At 41.6% G+C, this 18,213-nt stretch overlaps 1 long non-coding RNA gene across 1 annotated transcript; it reads right to left on the minus strand.

Moving 5' to 3' along the window:
* Window positions 1-9,513: 9,513 nt before the first annotated feature.
* LOC109029087 (uncharacterized) lies at window positions 9,514-14,533 on the minus strand. The gene is made up of 4 exons (XR_002008092.3): window positions 14,468-14,533; window positions 14,010-14,184; window positions 13,424-13,468; window positions 9,514-9,948 (listed from the first exon to the last, which is right to left on the minus strand). It is a non-coding gene; the product is annotated as an uncharacterized lncRNA (long non-coding RNA).
* Between the last annotated feature and the right edge of the window lie 3,680 nt (window positions 14,534-18,213).

The raw sequence follows: 18,213 nt of genomic DNA on the forward strand, positions 1-18,213 counted from the left end.
TGTGGCTCCAGGGCCGGCTACCTCCCCCCATGGCTGCTTCTGTCGCATGGGGCAGCTGCCCTCCACTGGTGAGGGCAAAGGGCCAGTGTTACAGCCTTTCTGGGTACCCACGTTCACTGAGTCCCAAGCTCTTGTCCAGCGTCCAAGAAGAATGAAGTCATGCTGACAATTGAAGGGTAGTAAAGGTGGAGAATTTTCTTGAGTAATGAAACAGCTCTCAGCAGAGAGGGAACAGGAAGGTTGGGTCATCTCTCCTGAAGTCAGTTCATCTCTCTCAGTGTGTCTGAGTCTGGGGCTTTTATAGGCACAGGATAGGGGAGTGTGTGCTAACTGGTTTGCGAGTATGCAAAAAAGGTTAAAGCCACCAGTCAGAGGTGGACAGAGTGTAAAGGCAGTTAGTGTAGGTATATGTGAAATAGGTGAAGGGTGGGGATCCATCCAAGGAAAGCACACCAAACAGGAAGACGGGTTCTCAATCCAGTCTGTGGATTTCACTTGTAGCTTGACCTTCAGGCTTTAAACTGTCTTTGGCTTGAAGATGGGGTTTCACCAGGAACCCATATCGGCCTAGGATTTCTCTGCCTCCTGCCTCTGTCACTACAAGGTGAATTCTGTAATAATCCCATGCTCTAGAGAAAGAATTCAAGGCACACAAAGTTTATGCCATGAGTTTTAAGAGATTGGGGCTTAAGCAGTTTGGTATCAATGCTTATGCTTGGCATAATTTTTTAGTGGAGGGCCAGAAAGTAATTTTAGAGTATTACTGACCAGATGGTCTCTCTCACAACTATCACCTCTGCTGTTGTAGCATAGAAGCAGCCAACGTGTAAAGAAATGGATGTGAATGTTTTCTAATAAAACTTTATTTGTAAAAACTGATGGGAGCCAGGAGCTGGTCTGTGTACCTTAGCTTGCTAGCACCTCTTCTAAACCCGCTCTGCTCTGCCTCTCAGGAGCATGCTATTCCAGGAAAAGTGGCTGCAATGATGGGCTCCTGGGCCTTCAGGAACTTGTCCTATATCCTGCTGTGATGTCTCTCTGTCCATTGCTCTGTCTTTGGCCTTGATTCTTAAACTAGAAACGGAAGCTAACATACGCCACTTCTCCTCAATTTTTTTCTGAAATTGTTGTCTTTTTACAGGATTTCTAGTGAGGAGAGGTCAGTGAATACACGAGGAAAGATCTCTTTGAGAGCACATAGTTAGATGAACTTGGCTTGTAGGAATTGTCTGATGAGGGGGAGGTAAAAGATTATATTTGTATTTCTAAAGGGATAAGTAGGAAACTGGGAAAAGGGAAGGAGGAGAAAAGAAGACAAAATAATAAAACAACTATCTCCTAGTAAATTAGGGGTTCTCGGTTACAAAATGAACTAGGTTTGTTTCAATCTGTAGCTCAAACCAGTGTTTCCCAAGCTGTTTCTGCACAGTGGAATTACCAAGAGCTCTTAAAACATGTCTATTCCTGGCTCCCACCCTCTGACATTCTGGCTTAATTGCTAGGACCTGAACCTGGTCATTGGGCAATTTAGAAGGTCTCCCAGGTGATTCTAATCTGCAGCCCAGTTGAGGAACCACTGAGGTAGACTCTTCATCTTATAACAGCCTGTCGGGGGCGTGTGGTTTCTGCTTTGGGGAAGGCAGGGTGAAGGGAAGAGACAATATCTTTGCCTTCTGAGTTTTGAGCAGTTCTAGTGCCCGGTAAACAGCACCCTAGTAACCTGGCGAATAGACAGATTGGTGAGTGAATAGGTGGATGTGTCAGAGGCATTTGAACCAGAGCGACTCCATCTTGAACAGGAGCTGGGTAAAATGAGGCTGAGACTGGCTGGGCTGCATTCCTAGGAGGTGAGGCATTCTAAGTCACAGGATGAGATAGGAGGTTGGCACAAGGTACATGTCATAAAGACCTTGCTGATAAAACAGTTTGCATTAAAGAAGCCAGCCAAATCCCACCAAAACCAAGATGGCAATGATGTGACCTCTGTTTGTCCTCACTGCTCATTATAGGCTAATTATAATACACTAGCATGCTAAAAGACACTCCCACCAGCACCATGACAGTTTACAAATGCCATGGCAACATCAGGAAGTTCCCCTATATGGTCTAAAAAGGGGAGGAACCTTCAGTTCTGGGAATTGTCCACCCCTTTCCCAGAAAACTCATGAATAATACACTGCTGATATCATGGCATAAATCAGAGGAAAGTAAATAGACCAAGATGATCTTTATAAAACTCCTGCAAGTGTTAAGCGTGATTGAACAACAGCGTAACACTTTCCTAACCAATTCCCACAGGTGCATGCATTGAGCTGAGGGCTGGGAGAGCACTTTGTTGGGAGCCCCAGTTAAGGGATTCATGGTACTCATGAGGAGCAGAGATGCATGAGTCTCCTCGCTGACTTTTCAGGTCCTCTCACCGTTGTCTGACTCCATCCTGGCTGAGAAGACGGTGATTGTCCTGGATGACCGAGTCACCATCGCGGAGCTGGGAGTGCAGCTCGTAGCTGGCATGTCTCTCTCCCTGCAGCCACACCGAGCAGACAAAAGGGCCATCGTCTCCACAGCCGCTGCCCTGGATGTTCTTCTGTCCCCACAGCAGGTGAGCGTTCCAGGGGCCCTGCGTCCCTGGTCAGTGGAGATGACTTCTCTCTCAGTTAGCACATCCTGCGAAGGAGAGCAGGAGAGCCCTCATGCCTAGGACTGGGGATTCTTGAAGCTTCTTGCTTCTTATCCAGGCTACCCTGTCTCTGAGAAAAGTATTCAGTGGCTTAGACACATTTTCTCTTATGTGCTTTTCCACCCACCACATCCCTATACGCCGTTTGCTTTCCCCTGGGCTTATCTGTGCCAGGCACAGCCTGCTGCTAGACCATGACCAAAGGATCACGTGTTTTCACTTTTCTAGAACAAATTATATTTGATTCCTGAAATTCTATTTCAGCAATTTAAACAAATAGAGCTTGCAAACCCCAAATATCTGAGACAGGTCTCAGTCAATTTAGGAAGTTCATTTAGCCAAGGTTAAGGACGAACCTGTGACACAGCCTCAGGAGGTCTTGACAACATGTGCCCAAGGTAGTTGGGGTACAGCTCATTTTTATGCATTTTAGGAAGATGCGAGACATCCCTCAGTACATGTAAGATTTACATTGGTTCCATCTGGAAGGGCAGGACAACTGGAAGGTAGGGGGAGCTTCCAGTTGATAGGTAGATTTATATATATTCTGATTGGCAATTAGTTGAAAGAGTTGTTGAGTTATTATCAATAGGTAAGGAATGTCTGGGTTAGGATAAGGAGTTGTGGAGATCTAGGTTTTATCATGCAGATGAAGCCTCCAGGTTGCAGGCTTTAGAGAGAATAAATTGCAAATGTTTCTTATCAAATTTAAGATTTGTGTCAATGTTAATGCTGGAGGGGCATAATGAGGCGTGTTGGATCCCCACTTCCCATCATGGCCTGAACCAGTTTTTCAGATTAAATTTTACAGTACTCTGGCGAGGAGGAAGTTCATTTAGATGCTGGAGCGATGAGTGGGAGGCCTTCAAATTTTATTTTTGGTTTACAGGCTAAAAGGCACCAATTCCTGTTGGTTTATATTAATTATTAACAACTCTTAAACCACAGACCCATCTTTGAACTTGAAGCCAATCTGTTTCAATTATCCCAAGTTCACTGTGTCTTCAAGCATGCCAATCTCCCATAATGCATCTTTCCTCAGATACTTTTAGCATGGCTTCCTAATAAAAATGCTTGACAGGATCTTGTCTTGAGCCTGATTAGTTGCACCTGAAATTGATTCAAATGCGTCATGTGATCTTTCAAACTCTTTTGGAAATGTCAAAGTCAAATTCTGTTATATGACATTCAATCAGTTAATATACACATGACTGAATTCGTTAAAGTATATCATTTTTTCCTTGCACCACTGGAGCTATAAACTATTATTGATGTCAGTTGAATATATGACAGCCACTGTTCTGGATTCTGAAACACAGAAGCTTATTTTCCTTGTTATGCAGAAAACATATTTTATAGGAGACCACATTTGTGCACATGTTCACAAATTTGAAAGAACCTGCGTTGGTTTCACTTTCTTTAGGAAGTAATAGTCCTTGGATGTTGTTCAGTGATGGTTTGCTCAGTTGATTTTGTCCCGTGATCTCTTTAGAGATTTATGAACCTGAGGATTTTTCAGTTGCTGTCTTATCCTTGGATGAGATGGTGATGTCTGTCCAGGCAAACCTTGAGTCCAAATGGTTGGTAGTGTTTGCAGAAGGTGAAGGACAGGTGCCCTTGTTTAAATTAGAAATGATGATTAGTGAGCTTTTCAGGTTCGCGATGAAGAAAAGAGTCAAGTTTACTTCCTACAGCAGCATCCTCTGAGGGGACAGTGGGCCATATACGACTCTGTCCTGTTTGACAGTGATGATACCATCAAGTCGGTCTGCCAAGGCATGCAGCTGGGGAAATCCCAGGACTTTGGAGACTGCAGTTGGCCCTCTGCATTTGCGGTTCCAAATTTGTGGATTCAAGGAATCTCAAATTGAAAAATAGTCCCCCAAAAAACAATGAAAAGTAACAATACAACAATAAAAACAATGAAAATTTAAAATAATGCAGCATAAACAATATTTACATAGAATGAGTATGTAAAGATGATTTAAAATATAGGGGAAGATGTGCATAGGTTATCTGCAGATGATTTAAAGTATACGAGAAGGTGATTTAAAGTATAGCGGAAGATGTACAGAGGTTATCTGCAAATATTGCACCATTTTATATGAGGGACTTGAACATCCTTGGATTTTGGTATCCACGGGTTTCCTGAAGCCAATGTCCCGTGGATGCCAAGGGACTATTTAATATGGGAAAACTGCAAGACCAGATGTAAACTCCTTTCTTATGTTTGTATTCATCTGCATATCTTTTGGTTTCTTAAATAGTGAAGTGGTGAGTTTTATGGTCAATAGAGGATGATTTAGCAAAGCCTAATTTGTGGAAGTCTTGTAGGATCCCTTTCTAGGCAGGTAACAGAGGTTTGAAGCAGATGGCTTTTAAGTGAGGGTGTGCCCCAGACAATGACAAGGAGATGCTGGAAACATCATAGGACAACATTTTCACATACTTCCTGGAACCAGTGCTATACAATAAATCTAAGACTTTTGATGTTACTAGTCATCTGCGGGTAAACAGCCGCTTGGAATTAGAAAGGATTTGGGTATTGATTTTTCTATTCTTAGTCTCTTGGGAAGCATAGTGGCCACCGCTTGTCCTTGGCCTGAGAGTAGGTGCATATAAAAGATAATGGAATGTTACCACCCTTATTTGGAATGAGCACTGCTCTTGTTTTGAGTACTTGGGCAAAAGGCTGGGACTAAGGAGTGGCTGCCAGAGGGTAGTGGAGGGTGCTGCAGTGTACTGCAGGATGCTGGAGGTTGCTTCAGGGTGGCAGAGGGTGCTGGAGGGTGCTGGAGGCTGCTGGAAAGTGCTAGAGGGTGCTGGAGTGCACAGCAGGGTGCTGCTGAAGGGTGCTGGAGGGTGCTGCAGGGTGCTTCAGGGTGCTGGAGGGTGCTGCGGGGTACTGCAGGGTGTACTACATGACTCTGAGTGTACCTCATCCATCTCTTCCTATACCCTCCCTGGGTATGCTTTAGCAGTTAATTTCTTTGGCCTGTGTAATTTTTCTGGAAATAGGAATAGGAAACACTAAATCAATGTTTATTTCAAGAATCTGTTTGATTGGCATATATGTTTTATTTCCTGGGATTTTTCATGTCATTTACTGGGTATCCATGCTGGCTGTCAGTTTTTTTCCACTTTTCCTCATGTAAGTGTTCAGGGGCAGTACCTAAATTCTTATCCCGACTTTATCTTTTCCTGTTTCCCTTTTTGAAATCTTGAGGGGTTTTTTTGTTTTCGTTTTTGTCTGTTTTAATTGTTATTTTAGACTTGGGGATACACATGAAAGTTTGTTACATAGATGAGCACGTGTTGTTGGGGGTTGTTGTACATATTGTTACATCACCCAGATATTAAGCTCAGTACCCAGTACTTCCCTTTTCTGCTCCTCTCTCTCCTCCTCCCCTCCTCCTCAGGTACACTTCAGTGTCTGTTGTTTCCTTCTTTGCATTCATAAGTTCTTATCATTTAGCTCCCACTTCTAAGTGAGAGCATGCAGTATTTGGTTGTCTGTTCCTGCATTAGTTTGCTAAGGATGATAACCTCCAGAAATCTTTTGTATATGAATTGGACAAGAAGTTTTATTTAACATGTGAGTGTACAATAAAAAAGTACTAGTTTATAAATGATTTTTAGATAAACCTTGTAGAGTTTGGGGAAACACTGAGAACCATATACATATATGTATTTTTTTCCTCTCTGGTAGTTGTAACTTCATGGGGAGCTAATATTTTGGGGGGTTAAAATCTCCCAATTAAAATACTATTAGCTCTACATATGCATCATATCTCGGTATCCAACATGAAATCTAAAAATAGTATTGATATGCACAAACATGAAACTGCCTGGGAAACATCTGCAGCTGAGACTTTCCATTTGCTTGAACAACAATAAAAATAAATATATAGAAGAATGTTTCTATTTACCAGTATGTAGATATCCACCTGTAGGGTGACCAGAAAATATTCACAATTGTCTTTCTGGTAGAGGGAAAACATTCATAGTATGCTCACTGAGGGAGAGACTGGCAGGTAGTGCAAAAAAAAAATCATAGAAGTGAATGGACATTCTAAAAATTGAGAAGCAATTTTCAGGAAAAACACAGGTACTGTAAATCAAAGTGACAAAGAAAAAAATTGCATAGTTTCTGCATTACTTTTAAAATAGAAAATGTTTCTGAATTAACCACAGAAATGGTCCTACACAGAGCAAGAATGCAAGAGCAGGAAGATTTAATAAAAAATGTATCCATAAAGATGGACCGGCTGCTGAGACAGATGTTGATCTAGACTGGCTTATGAGAGTCTCCGTTAAACCATTTCTTCTCTAAGCAATAGAGTTTTAAGGAGCAGGCATTGGAAAGACTCGCAGGAGTCATCTGAGGTAGCTCCATGACTTCAAGAGGCTGATGACTCAGTTATTCAAAATAGAGTGCAGCCATCCTCCAATTATAGATGTCCACGGATGGAAGCATCCCAGGCTCTCTTCCCTGATGATCTCATCACATTAGTAGCCAAGAAGTTCTTCCTGTATCTCTAGTCCATGGGTCCATGGTGAGTCTAGGGGCTGTGTGCAAATCATGAGTGATGTGGGTCTGTCGCCATGAGCGGGTGTTCAGTGAGTCCTGTAGATGTTAAAATTATAGTTGGAAGGTGAAGTTGGTAACACTTGATTTTCTTTTTCAATTCCAATGAGGCCAGGAGACCCAAGACATTTGCTGTAAACAGATCATTTAAAAAGATGACTAGCGCTTGTAGTCAGAGCTCCTCTGCTAGCCAGGGTACAGCTCCACGGTTTCTGCAGTGTTTCCTGGGGAGACAGCCCCACATGGCAGAGAGAAGTACATGCTAATTGAGATATAATTATTCAAATGAAACCTGCTGCCTCTCAAAGTTACTTTCCATGGTCTCTCCTTTTTAATGCTTGACATTTGGCCCAGGCATAATGAGAATTCATTTCTGAAACCAGAGCCTCAAAACCCCATTACAGGATGAGTCATACACCGTCAGCCAGGACAGATCCCTCTGGAAACGGGGACTTTGTAGAATTTGGGGGTTGGATGGGGAGAGCTTGCCTGGTGGGTGGGAGAGAAAATGGATATCACCTTAGTGATGAAAAACCCAATTAAGGCAGCCTGAAGTATAACAGTTCCCATGGCGAGAGGGCTCAGTGTGGTACAGGAAGCAAACTCAGTACGATGATGTGGCAGAAGTTCTCATCCAAGCTGGAAACTGCACCACTTTTTCAAAGAGAGCTCTGTCAAGAGAACATCTAGAGATGACAGAAGTGCTCACTGAGACAGTCTCTCCCATGCAGTCACCGATTTTCCTTGTGCCAGAACTTTTTCAGCTCCTCGTCAAAAACTCAACAAAAGGCTGCAGTTCATTGGATTGTGATTCTTCATTTTTTCTCAGGTTTGCCATTGACTTTCATCAGGTTAATATAATTTTATTAATGGCTTTTCTTCTCTAAATGTTTCTTGCCAGTTAGAAACCGTGGGTTATATTTACCCTTGTTTTCCTCAAACAGAATAGGTATTGCACTCTGAAGAACATAAACCAATATGGAAAAATGAACATGAATTATTAGATTCTGAGATGCAGCTTTTTGGTGGGTCCTAAGATATTTGCCTGAATCAAGTAGGATCTTAGTGGATGAGGTATGCAAACTTTTGATCTGGAAAAACAATTTCATCCAAAATCGGGCATAAAGTCCCTTCCTTTTCTCCAGGATGCAGTGGTTCAGATCTTGAGGCAGATACTAGAACTCCTGACATCATCTCAGAATTCTTTCATTTTGCAAATGCTTCAGGTACAGACGTCCAAATGCTTATTGAAGCATTTACAAAATGCTTTGGATGCAGAAGTCCAAATGCTTCAATAAGACCATGCAGCTTAAAAGATTTGAGTATGTGAGATGTCAGTTCCTGTGCTCTAGATCAGTGGTCCCTAATCTTTTGGGAACCAGACAACTTTTCCACGGACTTGGGGGATTCTGGATTCCATGCATTCCCATCTATGTGTTTTGCTTCTGTTGTCTGTACTTTTAGAGTCCTATTCAAAAAATCATTGCCCAGGCCCATGTAAAGAACTTTGTTGACTATACTTCAATAAAGATGGGAGTAAAATAAAACACAATACAATAAATAAAATAAACTAAGAAGAAGAAGAAACAAATAAAAAATGCAAGCTGGACCCATCAGGGTTAACCAAGTCCATTAGCAGTAGGGAGAATAATTGCATCCCATCTCGACACGCATTCAAACTATCCTTTTCTCTTCATTTAATAGCCTCAAGCCTCCCCTTCTCTGTCTGTGTAAGCATAGCATATGTGCCTTCCCATCTAAACAACCATTTCCCCAGTTAAAACCACACTTGACTAATATAACACATATTCTCTACTTTACAAAGAGTACTAATTTAAAAGGATAGTGGAACATTATGCTAAAATATTGACTATAGAGTTCCATTTATGTAATGGATACAGCATATTGAAACACTAAAATGTATATTGGAACAAGGATGCTTTAAAGTAAAAGCATGCAAAGGTGTAGATTTTAAATGCACGGCCATCGAACTCTGAAATATTTAAATGAAAGGGGAGGAGGCATTTCGAGAGGACAAGGTAAAATGCACTGCATTTAAATATCTGGCCCACGTTTGGGATGGTTGCTGGTATCATTGGCACATTCTAGTCTCTCTGTTTTCCTTGTGATTTTATTTTTCCTGGACTTAATTCAGCAGTGAAAAGAGTTTATATTCCAGCATAAAGACATCTTTCCACCACAGGGTGTCATATATTGAAACATGAAAATAAACAGTGAAACATTCTTCAATTCGGTGCAATTATTTTATTATACACACTTATTTCAGCATTGTGATTTTAGCCATTCACAAGCACATTATGATATGGGACAGAGCCCCTGTCCTTGTCCTCTTTTCCCAAGCTTAGGACTTGGTAGAAAGGATCGGAGTCCACATTTAGGCATTCAGATGGAAAGAAACGGTTCATTCTGTTGCATGTGCTGGTTGCCTTACTAGGTTTCATGCATTCTTCCAGGTTTCTCTGTGGGGTTACATACACCAAGTAGAACTATGTAAAAAATAGAGGCGACCTCAGCGGTTGCATGCAGGCTTTCGGAGGTGAATAAGCTGATCCTGCACTTCTAGTTACCCAGCTGCTTGGTGTGCGGGTGGTAGCAAACATCTCTATGATTTGGCAATGTTTCCATCCAAATAACTTGAAGTTGATGATTTTTAATAAATCTGAAAAGATAAATATGAACTTAAAAGTGTTAAAAGCATGTAGAAATTTTACCTTCAAGAGGCATTTTATTTATTCTCCTAGTAGCCAGCCAAATGGTATTTGCAGATGCATATCCCATAGTGTTAAAGAAAGGAAGAGGTAGAGTATTTCTTATACCCCAGCTCAGGGGCCAAACCAGACTGAAACTCAGAGCCAAGGTTAATATTCCGTGTCTACTTGATGGTTATCCCTGTTGCACTATTGGGCTGTATTTGTTCATGGCTTAGATGTGTGTATGTACGCATGTGTGTGTGTGTGTGTGTGTGTGTGTGTATTTATGTGGGTGTCTATGTATGTGTGTATATATGGTGTGTATGTGTGTATGTCTTGGATGTTTGCATATGGTAACTGTATGTGTACTGTGTGTGTGTGTGGTTGTATGTGCATTTATGTATTATGTATGGCATGTGCTTGTGTGCTTGGATGAGTGTCTGATGTGTATTATATATTTATGTGTGTATGCACATGCATTTGTATGTTTGTATGTGCATATATGTTTGTGTGTTTAAGTGTTGCATGTGTGCATATCGAGGGGAGGGATTTATATGGGTCCAAGTTCCATGGGATGCTGATGCTGTGGAACAGGAAGACCTACTCAGACATAAGAAAAGTGCAAAATGACCCTGGATTCTGTTTTGCTCCCTGAAGGTTTCTGTAGATGTGTCAGCTGGGAGACTGGTGCGTGCACTTGCCAAGCCCCCGCAGACTCTCAGCCATCTCTGCGTCTCCCAAAACTGCCAGCATCACCTTTGACATTTTAGCAAATGTGATTCTATGCTCTCAGGATGAAAAGAGAAGTCTTGGCAACCCACGGTTTGAATACCTGGATGTGTCTCAGTAGTTCCCCTAAGCCAAGCCTGCTCTTTCGCCAAGCCCCACGGGCAGCCCATGAGTAAATGGAGTAGTGCGTCTCTGTGCAGCTAAGCCTGTGGAGCAGCGTGCTTGCATGCTTCAAAGAGTCGATAGAATAGGAGGCAAAATGCTCTCCCATACTTATGAGCCCTTTCTTCCCTATCGACATTACTTCCTACAACCAGAAAAAAACACCGTTTTCACTAATAGCTTCATCCTGTTCTTTTTCTACGGGAAAACAGGAGAGCCAAGCTGCTGGCCACCAAGAGTTTTTCCCAGATCTCAGCATGTATGTATAGCTTTTAGTATAATTGGATTCAAAGAAAGAAGGAACAGAGACAATTTGAAATAAGATTCAGAAAAGAAAAATACTTTGTGTTTGGGAGTTTATTTGCAAAATGCAAACACTGCATTGAAAATATTTTGATATTGAAGTTCTTAACAGTTACTGAAAATTTCTTTATGTATTTAGATAATTTATATGGGTTACAGTGGGAGATGTTTGTTTTTTAGAAAAAATAAAATATATAGAAAAGTGTAGAAAATAGATTAATGTAAACCCCTCCCCTTGCTGGAAACCAGCGGGACACTAATACTTTCTTGATGGGAATTAACAACCCAGGAGGTTTTCAAACCCATCAGGGACATATTCCTCTCACCCTAAGAAGGCTGGGATGTTATCCATAGAAAAAACAAGCCAATCTCCGTGTTTTAGGAGAGCTTGAAAATATCTCTGGCTTTGACTGTTGCTTTGGGTTATTGATTTAGATGAAATATTTTAACTTTATTTTAGGTTCAGGATCATCTCTTTAGACACTGCAGAGGCCAAGAGTAGAGGCAGCCCTTTTAGTCACTGGGATTAAAGGGCTATACGATGAGATGAACAATTTGAAACGCTGGGTCTGTGAGAGACTGCCTCCTCTACTCGTTTAAGAGTATTTTACTTTTTTTAGGATGGCTTAAATCGCCATTGACCTGACACTGTTCCCTCTATTTCTTAGACCTAAAGTCATGTAAAAAAACAGGCACTCTTAACTTTTATATTTTATTGCAAATTTAGAATTAAATACCTCCTTACTTTTATGATGAAATCTGACCCAACAAATTAAATAGCAAAAATGTGCGAGTGTAGACACTGCCTGTATAAGGCACTTAATTCCTACCTCTCTCGCTTCCTTACAGGGGAGGGTCTTCCCCCTTTCAGATCCATTTTAGTAGTTTCTTTATATCCTGGGTTCCTTGGATACTCCTATGCAGTGCAGGCATTTCCCACGTGGGTAAACATTCTGGGTGGGAGTGGGGCAAGCACAGCTGGCTTCTGTGAGCACACACCACCCATCACTCAGCACTCTCGTTTCATCCCTCTGTTGTTGAAGACTCCACCAGCACAGCTGTGCAATGGCATGGGGTTTACCACCTCACAGCTGCATTAAGGCAACAGATTGTGCAAAACTCCATGAGCCAATGCTGCACAGAAAGATGTGGGGTTGCCAGATGGAAGGATGGAGGTGCTCCTTCTTAGCACAGGCTTGGAAGGATGGAGGCGTCCCTCTTAGCACAGGTTCGGAAGGATGGAGGTGCTCCCTCCTATCACAGGTTTGGAAGGATGGAGGTGTTCCCTCTTAGCACAGGCTTAGAAGGATGGAGGTGCTCCCTCCTATCATAGGTTTGGAAGGATGGAGGTGTTCCCTCTTAGCACAGGCTTGGAAGGATGGAGGTGTCCCTCTTAGCACAGGTTTGGAGGGATGGAAGTGCTCCCTCTTAGCATAGGTTTGGGATTACTGTGGGGTCTGTGTTGGTTGCTCCTGTGCCCACACCCTTTTAATAGTTAGCTTTCATTCAGAGCCTTATTTTCAACTCGATCACTGTAAACTACACTTCAATTCAAAAAACAAATTGAAGGACCAGCATTCCTGATGATGATGTTCTAGGCAAGCCTCACATATCTTTGAAGATTTAGGCAAACTCCTAGACATGGGAAAGGCAAGCACTGGAAGTGAAAAATTAAATAACAAAAATGATCAAAACCAGGAACAAAGAAATGGTTATAAAATCCTATGAAAGATACACACTTTTACTTTCCCTAATTATACCTGGGCTCTTGGGGGGAAATGGCTTTTATGCTGTATCAGTGGGAAATTAATGTTGACAGCATTGCTTATCTATAATATGTATCTAAATATCAGGCCGTCCTCTCACAAATTAGTTTGCACATCAGTCATTAGTCCTCAGCTACAGTCTATTGTCTCAGAGCAATGAATTAGTTCTAGGCTTCTAGAATAGGTTTGAGAGAGAATTGGAGTGAAGTTCCCAGGAGACTGTCTGATAAGGCGTCTGCAAGAACGCAGCAATGCATGGAAGGAGAATGAGGTAGAGATTTCTATGGGTTAGCAAATGAGGAGCTAGTGACCTGCTGGACCAGTGATATGTTCACGTAGGTCACGGAAACAGCAAGAGATGAGCTTAACCCAACAGGGATCTTCTGACAAGACCAAAGAAGCAGCATGAACATGTGCTGGATTGGAGAGCATATGTTCTTTTACTAAATTAACAGCTCAAGTACAACCTTCCCTAATCCCTTACCTGCTCTCTTTCACACCAGAGGCTCCCAGGCAGAGGCCGGCCAAGCTAGAGAAGGAGAGAAAGTCTGCAGTTAAATCAAGAATATAGTTTGGATCTGTATCTGGGACAGTGAGACTGTGTTCATTAACCAAGCTGGCCATGGGTGGATGTGAAGAGGTAGGCAAGCTGCACAGGTTGAGGGACTGATCCCACAAGACATTTCTGACACCAAGTCCCAGCATAGAGATTTCTGTAAACTACCTTGTGTTTTAACACTTTACTGGGATGATGCTCAGATCTCAGAAAAGTGCTATCCTTATGGGTACAGTTTTGTTTAGTGAAATGATTCAAATTTAGAACCAAGCAAAGGATGAGACCCATAAGGAGGGGTCCAAGGTGAAGTTCCAGAGTCCTCTCCTCATGAAGGCCTTGACAGTGTTGCCTTCTTCAGGCTATGATGTATGACAGTACACACAGAGTGGTGCCCACCAGGAAGCTCACCTGAGCTGCAATGTGCAGAGTTTGTATTGGGGCTGAACTGCGTGGATATGATTTATTGAACCAAGGATCGCATGGTTAAACTCAATTTCTGGTCCCCCTTCCTTACCTGGAGGATGACATCACCTGGCTCAGAAACTCAAACCTCAGGATATAGTTTTGGTCTTTCTGGCCTGGCCATCCCCTGCTGAGTCCTCTCATCAGCATAAGGCATCAGGTGTGAAAAATAAAGGTCCTCCAATCACTCAAGACATTTCAAGACTTTAGTGGTTATTTCCCAGGAGCTAGGGTAAAAGACAGAACTTTTGATAGAGTTGTTTGCCACACAATGGCCTATTATTTAAACATAAGCAGAAAAGCCCATTTATATCGGAGAAGGTGAAGTTCCCCCTACTGAGTAAATTTGAGAGGGGCATCAGGAAAGAGAAGAAAGTTTGTGTTATGATCCTGTGTGACACATAAGGCATTCTTATCAGTCATCTCAAAGATGGGAGGAAATTGGAGTAGATATTGTACAATTGACAACGTCACAGCTGTAAAATAATTCTCCATGTTTTCTTCTCTTACCCACTGTGTTCCCGGGGAGGTCAAAGTGTGATGCTGGGTTTGGCCTCTGTCTTCCTGGTCTGACCTCACAATTGATTGGGGGTAGATGTGGACTTAAACTTGCAGGTGCTACTTATCTTGGGAACTAACTTCCCACAGTCCTATTATTTTACCCTTTCAAGAAACTTGGAGGCAGCTAGGTCAGAATATTAGTGTTTCATTTTGCAGATAAGAACCCCGGCCATTAGAACTGGCCCATAAACCCTCAGTGAATTGAGGGAAGAACTATGATTAGGATCCAAGCCTTCCTCCTATTCCATGGTTCATTCCAATAATCCCACATGGAAGTCCACCACTGCCCTTGGGTCATGAGAATGAGGCTGCTGCTACAGCTGTAAAATGTAGTGCCAGAGACCATTCAGTCCCTTTTCTTGTGTCATCCACAAAGTGCAGTGGCTGGCTTAAGTATTAGAGTCATTCCATATGTGTAAAGTAGAGGAAACCCTAAAGTCAGCCCCTTGAGCTAAGAAACGTTCGTTGTAGCACCAGAAGCTTATGCCAGCACCATGTATTTTACCCCACAGAAATGGATGAGAAAGGAGCTGCTGAGCTGGGGAGGGGAGAAGGGAAATGAGCTATGTCATCAGGCCCTGAAACCCCAGATCAAACAACATTCCAGCACATAAATATTCATCCAAGCAGCATGTCCAGTTGCAGTCCATTTAGCATGACATTAACAGTGAGCTGTAAGACAAAAGCCCAGGAGCTCATTATCATGAGCCAGGCTTGGGAACATTTGGAGCAAGTTCTGAAATAATTAATGTTTCATTTGAATAATGTGATGAACATGCACATTTGTTTTATTGTGGGGCTCTTTTGGAGATCCCTGCAACCCTCCCTCTTGCAGAATGCCTGGTGGCAAGGGACCTGCCCATCAACATTTGGAGGAAGAATCAGGAGTGTTATTTTTAACTCCTCATTATTAGAGGAAACACACACATCTCGAAGACTGGAAGGAGTGATTATTAGCCGTTCAGCTGAGAAATAGCCTGGTGTCTACAATGCATCATTTTCCAATTATTTAGATATTTTTCAATGCCTTAAATACTGGAGGCATATAAAATCCAGCTCATTTAATCTCCCTAAATTATACTTTCTCCATCTGCCGTGGTCTTACAGTTTAATAAAACCTCTACTTTTTACAAGCCCAATAAAATCATGGAAAATGTGGAGGAAGCTCAGTTTCAGCTTGATTTGGTTTTTGTTGTTCTTTTAGGGGGAAGAATTGATATATGTGAACTGGAAAATAATTTTCATATGCTCAGTTTGCTAATATAGTTTGGAGATTTTTTTAAGGCCACTTACCAAAAAAAAGGTAATTTTATGTTTTTCTTATGAGATATTCCAAAATACTGTGGCATTAGAAAGTTGTGCTTTTCACTGGAAACAGAAAGAAATAAGCCAGATTTCCCCACCTCCATAAATCAATTCCAGATCCCAATGGTTTTGACTGCATTTATCAGTCTTTCTTTATTGAAACTCTCTGTCTCACATGTCTAGCCCAGAGCTCTAAAATGCTGAATAGAAGGAAGGGAGAGGTCTGTGCACTTTGCTGAGTTTGTGCCACGGAAGAAATCTATACTCACACATGCATGGAAAAGCGTCAATATTTGCAGTGGCAAAGAACTAGTAGTTATGCTAAGGTCAATTTTATGCCAAAACAATAAGAAATATTCTATATTTTATTAATTTTTTTAAAAAATTGTAGGGCCTCTGGGAATCCTACATGGGAACCCAGAATATATTCTGTCTACGTATTTCAGGTTCTGGAACTTCAGCTTTAGAAAATCGGTTTCATTGGAAACCCTCTTCCAATGTGACCTTGTGTTATTGCCAACTAAAAAATACTCAAGTAGAGGATTTCCAAGACTGAGTTATATTTTTTCCTACAACAAGATACCTAAAGCCACACATCCATGTGTTTGGTTCAGAAACTCTCCAGTGTCTTCCAGCACCCAGGCTTTTTCCATCCCCCTGTTCCAGTTTCTTCTGACTACTGGCTTGGTCCTTATATTGCCACCTCATGCCCTAAAATGGCTACCAGAGCTCCTAGCATCATACAACCATACAACTGTATTCACACAACCATGTTCAAAAGAAGGACAAAGTCAGGTTTCTACATGTGCGTCTCACTAATTACGGAAGAATCCCCTTACAGATGTGCCCGTTGAGATGTCCTCACAGGTATCTTTGACCAGGATTTAGTTACACATCTTTGACAAAGGAGTTTGGAAATCCTCTCAAGTCTGTGAGTTGTATCAGAAAAAAAAAAAAGGGAAAACAACTGAGAAGAGGCAAAGAAAGAGCTTTCTACATATACCTAGACCTGATTAAACTATCCTTTGATCTCTAAAACCACTTTGCGGTTCATAAATCTTATTAACTCAAATGCCCTTCATTTGAAATTTATGATAATTTGGACAAGGACAAGGCATAAATTAAGAAAATATCTGGTAAGCGAATAAAATATTTCAAAATTAATAGTATCAAATGATAGAAGTACAGAAGTACTACCAGCCCTTGCAAGGGATAAATAAACAGGTCCACAAATATACTGAGCTGATAAGATAGTGACAATTTAGTCTTATCAAGTGATTTATTTATTTATTTAATTTATTTTTTATTTTTTTGAGATGAAATGTCACTGTTGCCCAGGTTGGGGTGCAGTGGTGCAATCTCAGCTCACTGCAACGTCTGCCTCCCAGGTTCAAGCAATTCTCCTGCCTCAGCCTCTCAAGTAGCTGGGATTACAGGCATGCACCACCACACACAGCTAATTTTTGTATTTGTAGTAGAGAAGGCGTTTCACCATGTTGGCCAAGCTGTTCTCGAACTCCTGACCTCAAATGGTCCACCCACCTCGGCCTCCCAAATTGCTGGGGTATCAAATGATTTAAAAGGTATTTGGGGGAAAAAGAGTGTGGTTAGATGTTTTTAAATTTTATTTGAATACCATAAGTACTATATTTGACAGTTATTATATTTGATGTCAATATTTTAATAATTCAAATTGTAACTAATGGAGAATTAATGTTTGTCAATTAGAAGGGTATACGATTTTGCTGCACTTCTATTCTGAATTCTCAACAGTCTTATTTGAAAACAAAAAAAAATTATGGAATCGGAAACCTTAGTTTGTTTTGGCTAATGAGCAATTGGTCATACTCTTCCTTATCCAGAGTGTGTTCATTCCTTTGGAACAACAGATCCTCAGCCTTTTGCTGGAAATCTTATGTCCAAGTTGAGAGAAATGAAAACTGGATTGAGAGGTGCAGAGGTGTGCCCCAGCATCCCCTCACTATAAGAATGAGTGGCTGTGCTGTGATTTACCCTGAGGGACAGCTTAACTTTGCTGCACCTTGAATGCCAATTGCCAGTTCCCACACGTCCAGTTACGCCTGGGAAACAGAGACGCTTCTCCATCTGGCACTCATTGAGTGTCTTTCTGGCAGAGACAGGAACAAAACTAAGAACAGCATTAAGTGTTACTCTACCATCTCTCCTAGGTCCTGGGGTTATTCTGACAAACTCTAACCCCGCACAAATCACCCATGAAATATAATATACACAGCTAGGGTCAGCCATCCAAGAATCCTATCTAATAGTTTAGCCAAATCCACTCAGTACCAAGCATCACCACACACCACCTTTGTGAAATGTAGTGTCTCTTCTGATGAGCTTACAGTTCTTCTGTTTTATATTGTTGT

This window comes from Gorilla gorilla, chromosome 10, assembly GCF_029281585.2.
Source record: "Gorilla gorilla gorilla isolate KB3781 chromosome 10, NHGRI_mGorGor1-v2.1_pri, whole genome shotgun sequence".
Taxonomy (NCBI): Eukaryota; Metazoa; Chordata; class Mammalia; order Primates; family Hominidae; genus Gorilla; species Gorilla gorilla.